The 8,473-nt window shown below is 36.2% G+C and overlaps 1 long non-coding RNA gene across 1 annotated transcript in view; it reads right to left on the bottom strand.

The window, feature by feature from the left end:
• Positions 1-5,011, bottom strand: part of LOC140526551 (uncharacterized) — a 103,630-nt gene extending 98,619 nt beyond the window's left edge. Inside the window, exon 1 of the long non-coding RNA XR_011974424.1 lies at positions 4,189-5,011. This is a non-coding gene — a long non-coding RNA (uncharacterized lncRNA). The remainder of the gene's footprint in view (positions 1-4,188) is intronic.
• Positions 5,012-8,473: the final 3,462 nt, after the last annotated feature.

Here is an 8,473-nt window from a genome sequence, read left to right on the forward strand (position 1 = left end):
GTATTATGCTTGGATAAAAACAATCAACCTCACAAGCAATATTCTGGAGATTCCCAGTTAGATAGTAGTTTATTGAAAAAAGACATGGAGGTTTGAATCAACTACAATTGGCTCAGTATGAGCCAATGTAAGAACAGGGAATTTAAAAAAAAAGGTAATTCAATCTTGGGCTAGATTAAGAGAGTATAAATGACAGAAAAAATTCTATCAAAGCTGTCCAAAAGTAGAATGGACTGCCTTGAGAAATTCTTTCATTGTAGATCTTCAAACAAAGGCTGGATAACCACTTATAAAGGTTATTGTAGAAAGATTCTCTTGGGGACATACATTGAACAAGTCTAAAATTCTGTATATTAAAATTCTTTTGTTCTGATTCTGTGATTATGTGATTCTGAATCTCTGCGGTAGAAGGAATCTCAAAGGCCATCTAGTCAACCCCATTAATGAATAGACATTACCTTATAATATCTTCGACAAGGAGTTTAACCAGTGTCCTTCTTAGACACCTCCAGCAGTAGGGAATTCCCTACCTCTGAAGCAAACTGTCTGCTTTCAGATAACTTTGTTAGAATTTTTCCTGAATGTCAAGGGAAAAAAAACTGTCTGCAATGTCTATCCATTGCTATTCTGTCCTCTGGGGCCAAGAGCAATCTCACTCCTTCTCTATATAACAGGCCTTCAAAAACTTGTAATCTTTATAACAAACTCTCATCACCCAGAGGACACAGGTATACTTTGAGCTGGGAGACTGTATCATTCTCTTAGCTTGTAGACCTCACCTCTGAAATTTGGAACAACTTTTATATATAGTACTCATAGTGGGATGAGGCTGATTCTGGACTTGCTGGAATGTAGCTCAAAATTATTACAGGAAAAATATTTTTAAAAAAGAGAGAAATCCTTGACTTAATGGTATTAATCACAAAGATGTATATAAATCTTCATAATCATTCACAAAGCTCATTTATAAGCTTTTTTCTCAAAAATCTTGTCTTGGCCCTCAGATGATTGAAGGTATGTAAACAAGGTAAGGACTGGAGGCAGTGATGTTCATCTTTACTTCTCTCTCACTCTGTCTGTCTTCTGATCTCCATAGTACACCATGTGCTAGTTACTCAGATGAGGTTGGTAAATATCTACAATTCTCTAATCCTTAAAGACATCCCCTGGGAGCAAGTTGGCAGCAAAAAAAACCTCTCATTGTTCTTTTTCTTTTCTTCCTGTTGCCTTTGCTCTCTCACTATCACTGGCTTTTTCCTCCCCCTGTAGAGCAGTGCACCCATATCTCTATGGACAGACCTCAAACCTGGTTGTGGCAAAGTGAAGAGAAAGGAATATTTCAATACTCACTGTATCCTTGAAGACAGTGGTCAGTTCTAGTTTGTCTTTTTTTCCTCTGGGATAAATAGCATCAGTTTCAACAGATGATCATGGTTTAAAATTCTCTTACAATTCACATCTTATTTTTCTGTATATGTTTAAGTTTGACAATATACTTACTACAATGTGGTTCCAAGAAATGGATGCAATTCTCAAAACATATTCTGACCAAAACCTCAGAAAATAACACTAATTTAGAGAGGACTAAAATTTGGAAGAATTATAGAGACCCTAAATTATAGAGAACCTAAATCTTATCACATTAGAGTGAAGAAGTAGAATGATAGTGTATCAAAATTCCTGGGCTTTAAATCTAGACTTCTAGGTGGTGGTCCTGGTTCTGTCACATTCCATATGAATTTCAGTTCATGATTTAATGTCTCTGATCCTCTGCTATACTCCCCTATAAAATAAGGAGCATCGCACAATTCCTATCTCCTTCTTAGGACTGCCTTGAGGCTCCAGTGACCTTAGTCTTTAAAATCCTCTCCTGCCATCAGGTGTTACAGAAATATGAGTTATTATGATTGTAAGTGAGCGAGTTTCTGGCATGAGTCTAAACCCCTAGCCTATCGTTACTTAATTTTCACTTTTTTAATTATTAACTTTTAAATTATCCACGATATATTTTTCTCCCTCTACCACCCGTCACTGAGAAAAGAAACAAATTGTAACAAATAAGCAAATCAAGCAAAACAAGTTCCCACATTAGCCATTTCCAAACGTGTCTCGTGCTGAATATTTAGTCCCTCACCTCTCTGTCAGAAGTTAGGCAAGCTTTATTCATCACTGTTCCTCTGGAATCATGATCATTCATTGTGTCAATCAGAGTTCTTAAGTCTTTTGAAATCAGTTATTTTTAAAATGCTGATGCTAAGCATAAATCATTCTCCTGATTTTGCTCACTGCATTCTCCATCAGTCCAGTATTCTACATATTTCACACCAGGCCACTCCCTGTGGCCTCTGAAACAGCCCATTTCATTTTTTATTGTACAATAGTATTCCATCTATTACTCTTATACATCATAATTTATTCAGCTATTCCTCCACTTACGGGCATTCCCTTAACTTCGAGGGTTTTCTGCCATCACAAAAAAAGAACTCTACAAATATTTTTGCACATATAGGGCTCTCCCCCCTTTCTTTAATCTCCTTTGGATAGAAGTCCAGGAGTGGTATTTCTGGGTGAAAGAGTGCACAGTTTTGTAACTTTGGAGGTATAGCTGCAAATTGCTTTCCAGAATGACTATACCAGTTCATAGCTCTACAATGAGTACATCAATGTGCATGGGGGCATTTGCTTTTTCCCTACAGTCCTTTCAACCTTTACCAATTTCCCTTTGTTTTTTGCCAACTAACTTTGCCAATCTGATGGGGGCAAAGAAGAACTTCAGTGTTGTTTTAGTTTGTATTTTCTCATTATTAGGGATTTGAAACATTTTCTCATGTGACTATAGATATTTTCAATACCTTTCCTTGAGATCTGTCTGTTTATAACTTCTGACCATTTATCACTTGGTAAATGTCTCTTATTATTATGAATTATGATCTATTTTTAGATGGCAGTATTTAAACTAAATTCATATCAGCATACTATATACTAACAAAAACCAAAAAGAGATAATCAAAAGAAAAATGTCATTCCAAAAAAAATGCACGATACATACAAGCTAACTAATTTTTCAATACTTCAGGGATTGTATACGTATAATTGCAAAACACTTTACAGATATAAATGTAAAACAATTCAAAAAATATTAAATTGTTCATGTTTGGGTTATGCCAATATAATAATAATACTATCTAAATTATTTCACATTTTTAGTGCTATACTAATCAAACTAGTAAATGGTTGCTTTAAAATTATATAAATAGTAATAAGTTTCACTTGGAAGAACAAAATGTCTGGAGAAATAAGGATAAAGAATAAACAGGGGTTATATACTTCCTAGATCTCAAATTATAAAGCAGTAGTAATCAAAAATACCAGGATATAGGTGATCAAAAAGGCAAAATAAAAAATTTCAATTCTATAAAATTAAAGATTTGGCAAAAAATAAACAAATGTAGCTAGAATAAATAGGGAAAGTAAAGAGATGGAGGAAATCTTTGCAACAAACATCATTAACAACAATTTCATATAAATGCATAAGAAATTAACCCTATTATATAAGACCAACAATTTTTCCTTCGAAAGTAAGGGATCCAAGGATATGAACAGTTTTCAAAAGAATTGCAGGAAGGATCATACAAAAAGATGCTTGAGTGTTATAAGGGAAGCTTAAATTAATATGGAAATTTCAATAAATTGGAAAAGATGGAAATCATCAGTGTTGGAGTGGCTGTGGGAAGATGGGTATACATTATTGATGAGCTGTGAATTGATCTAACTATTCTGGAGGTTTTGGAATTATGCCAGAGCAATCACTAAGCTGTTTATAAACTCTGACCCAGAGGTTTCACTACTGGGCATATACCAGTAAGGTCAAAGACAGAAGGAAAATCTCCACACATACCAAATATTTATACTTGCTCTTTTTGTTTGGTATTCTTTGATTGGAAAATTAATGGACAAACTATGGTGTTATTAATGTAATGAAATATTATAAACTAAGAAATGGCAAATATGAAGATTTCAGAGAATTTAGGAAGACATATGAAATGATTTAATGAAATAAGCAGAACCAGAAGAGAAATATAATTACTACATTTAATTATACAAATGAAAATAATAATGATATCCTGAATGATTATAATGACCAATTTTAGTCCCATACAAAAAATTTAAAACACACCATTTCCTTACCTCTGTTCATTACTGTATGTCCTGAAGCCAGTCATTTGACCTCTATAGGCATCAATTTCCTCATCTATAATTGATAGAAGAGAATTAAATGATTGCTAACGTCCCCTCAAACTCTTAAATCTACGATCCAATGTTTCTTTGATTTTCTCAGCTGGAAGGTGGTTCAAAATGTAATCTAAGCCAGATCCAGTTGCCATATCCATGTTTTAATTAACATTTTCTTTGCTACAGGTAAGGAAAGGTAATACTTTTGATGGTGATTCTGTGATCGGAATATATGATCAGGATATAAAAACAGAAGACATAAATAAAATTCATTTTAGTAAAATTGAACTTAAGGAAAATAAATACCAATTATTTAATTATGAAAAGTACAGCAGATTTATAATAGCTCAAGTAGTTAGATAAATATGGTAATATTTTTACCTTTGATTTTTGAATGCCAAGCAGTTGCAGATTACTAAGAAGTATGTTCTCCCTGATCACTATGACAGTAATGTGATGTTTTACATTAGGCACTTGACAAAAATATCTCTGCACAATCAGATTTTTGAGAATCATACAGCAGGTGGTCCTGATATCTCAATTTTAAATTTCCACAACCTTCTTTGATTTGATTTCTGATTTAAGGAATCACTTAAAGTAATTTCAGAAAATATCTTATTGTACACAAGGTGTTTGTTGAAATTAAAGTTTGAGTATTAGATTATGACTGCAGTGCAACTTTGTTACCTTAATGCTGGGTGGCAGATTTCTGAATTTCATTAAAAACCTAGCTTATGCCTCTTTTTTGTTTGTTTTTTTAATTTTTATTTATTTTTTATTAATTTTATTTATTTTAAGTGTTCTACAATCACTATCATGTAACTTAGATTTTTTTCCCTTCCCTCCCCCTATCTTTCCTCTCCTTGCCCCCTACCTTCCCCCTCCCTCCCCGAGACAGCATATAATTTTCTATAGGTTCTACACATACATCCCTATTAAATACATTTTCCTTATGGTCATGGTGTGTAGAAGAATCAAAATGAGTGAGAGAAATCATATAACAAACCAAACATAATACAAAAGTAAATGATGTGTTACATTCTGTGATTGAATTTCATAGTTCCTTCTCTGGATGTGGAAGGCATTTTGCCTTAAAAGACCTTTGGGGATTTTTTTAAGTGCTTGCATTGCAATGAAGTTCCAAGTCTACTAGAAAAAACTTTCACATGCTGTGGTCGTTGCTGTTACGCCTCTTTTCAAGTTACAGATGAATTGTCAATAAAAAGTATTTTTACTGATAGCTAGTATTTATTTCATGGCAAAATTTTACTCTTTGTGTACCAAACTCATAGTCACTTTATGTGGAGTGTGGTTGAAATAGTGCTAGATTCAGAATCAGAAGATTTGTAAAAATTCTGACTTTTACACTTTCTAAATGTGTTACATTGATCTAGTCACTTAACCTCTTTCTATCTCAATTTCCACATCTACAAAATAAGTATAATAATATTTGCTTTACCTAACTCAAAGTGTTAAATTGAGGGGCCTAAGATAATTAATTTTGCTTCAAAGACTTCAATGCTTGAAATTCATCAGCTAGTAGTCAACCTTCTAGTAATGTCTGTTCTCATAGGGTAAGGATTCTCATCAGAGTCCAGGTACACAGAACAGTCCATTCCTGTAGTGGTATTTGAGACTTTTCCTATACAGTATCTACCAGAGTATTTTTTTCTGCTTGCATAATCTTTCTTTTTTTTCCCCCCAATTTATTTATTTATTTAACTTTTTTAACATTCATATTCACAGAATTTTGGGTTCCAAATTTTCTCCCCCCTTATCCCCTCCCCCCACCCCAAAACACCGAGCATTCCAATTGCCCCCATCACCAATCTGCTCTCTCCTCTATCATCCCTCTCTGCCATTGTCTCCATCCTCTCCTCTGTCCTGTAGGGCCAAATAACTTTCTAAACCCCTTTACCTGTATTTCTTATTTCCTAGCAGCAAGAACAGTACTCGACAGTTGTTCCTAAAACTTTGAGTTCCAACTTCTTTACCTCCCTCCCTCCCCACCCCTTCCCTTTAGAAGGCAAACAATTCAATATAGGCCATATCTGTGTAGTTTTGCAAATGATTTCCATAATAGTCGTGTTGTATAAGACTAACTATATTTCCCTCCATCCTGTCCTGCCCCCAATTACTTCTATTCTCTCTTTTGATCCTGTCCCTCCCCATGAGTGTTGACCTCAAATTGCACCCTCCTCCCCATGCCCTCCCTTCCATCGTCCCCCCCACCCTGTTTATCCCCTTATCCCCCACTTTCCTTTATTGTAAGATAGGTTTTCATACCAAAATGAGTGTGCATTTTATTCCTTCCTTTAGTGGAATGTGATGAGAGTAAACTTCATGTTTTTCTCTCACCTCCCCTCTTTTTCCCTAAACTAAAAAAGTCTTTTGCTTGCCTCTTTTATGAGAGATCATTTGCCCCATTCCATTTCTCCCTTTCTCCTCCCATATATTTCTCTCTCACTGCTTGATTTCATTTTTTTTAAGATATGATCCCATCCTCTTCAATTCACTCTGTGCACTGTCTCTGTGTGTGTGTGCATGTGCGTGTGCATGTGTGTGTGTGTGTGTGTGTGTGTGTGTGTGTGTGTGTGTAATCTCACCCAGTACACAGATACGGTATAGTTTCAAGAGTTACAAATAATGTCTTTCCATGTAGGAATGCAAACAGTTCAACTTTTATGAGTCCCTTATGACTTCTCTTTGCTGTTTACCTTTTCATGCTTCTCTTCATTCTTGTGTTTGAAAGTCAAATTTTCTTTTCAGCTCTGGTCTTTTCATCAAGAATGCTTGAAAGTCCTCTATTTCATTGAAAGACCAATTTTTCTCCTGAAGTATTATACTCAGTTTTGCTGGGTAGGTGATTCTTGGTTTCAGTCCTAGTTCCCTTGACTTCTGGAATATCCTATTCCACGCCCTTCGATCCCTTAATGTAGAAGCTGTTAGATGTTGTGTAATCTTGATTGTATTTCCACAATACTTGAATTGTTTCTTTCTAGCTGCTTGTAATATTTTCTCCTTGACCTGGGAACTCTGGAATTTGGACACAATGTTCCTAGGAGTTTCTCTTTTTGGATCTTTTTCAGGTGGTGATTGGTGGATTCTTTCAATATTTATTTTGCCCTCTGGTTCTAGAACATTAGGGCAATTTTCCTTGATAATTTCATTAAAGATGATGTCTAGGCTCTTTTTTTGATCATGGCTTTCAGGTAGTCCCATAATTTTTAAGTTGTCTCTCCTAGATCTATTTTCCAGGTCAGTTGTTTTTCCAATGAGATATTTCACATTAGCTTCCATTTTTTCATTCTTTTGGTTTTGTTTTGTGATTTCTTGGTTTCTCATAAACTTGTTAGCCTCCATCTGTTCCATTCTAATTTTGAGAGAACTATTTTCTTCCATGAGCTTTTGAATCTCCTTTTCCATTTCGCTAATTCTGCTTTTGAAAGCATTGTTCTCCTCATTGGCTTCTTGAACCTCTTTTGCCAATTGAGTTAGCCTATTTTTCAGGGTGTTATTTTCTTCAGCATTTTTTTGGGTCTCCTTTAGTAGGGTGCTGACCTGTTCATGCTTTGCTTGCATATCTCTCATTGCTCTTCCCAGTTTTTCCTCCACCTCTCTAACTTGATCTTCAAAATTTTTTGAGCTCTTTTTGAGCTCTTCCATGGCCTGAGCCCAATGAGTGGGCTGGGATACAGAAGCCTTGACTTCTGTGTCTTTCCCTGATGGTGAGCATTGTTCTTCCTCATCAGAAAGGGAGGGAAGAAATACCTGTTCACCAATAAAGTAACCTTCTATAGTCTTGGGTTTTTTTCCCTTTTCTGGGCATTTTCCCAGCCAGTGACTTGACTTCTGAATATCCTCTTCACACCCACTTCACCTCCCGATTCACTCAGCCAGTGTTTGGGGTCTGAGATTCAAATGCTGCTCCCCAGCCTCAGGGCTTTGGGCCAAGATGGGGCTGCTAGTCAGTGTGAGATTAAGTTCAGGTGCTCAGGTAGGGGCAGGGCCGCCTCCCGGGCTCAGTTCCTTCAGGGGGTTTATGCAGAGACCTTTAACAATGGATCCAGGCTCCTGCCTGCTTGGGGAGCCCTGGTCTGCTCCTGTCTCCGCTGCTGCCTCCCGAGGGGGCCTGAGTTATGGGGGCACCCCACTCCCCTCTCGACCCACCAAAGAGACCCTCTCACTGACCCTTGTCCCCTGTGGGTGGAGAGATTCTGTCCCTGAAGCCTGCTCAGAT

Source organism: Notamacropus eugenii, chromosome 2 (assembly GCF_028372415.1).
Source record: "Notamacropus eugenii isolate mMacEug1 chromosome 2, mMacEug1.pri_v2, whole genome shotgun sequence".
Classification (NCBI taxonomy): Eukaryota; Metazoa; Chordata; class Mammalia; order Diprotodontia; family Macropodidae; genus Notamacropus; species Notamacropus eugenii.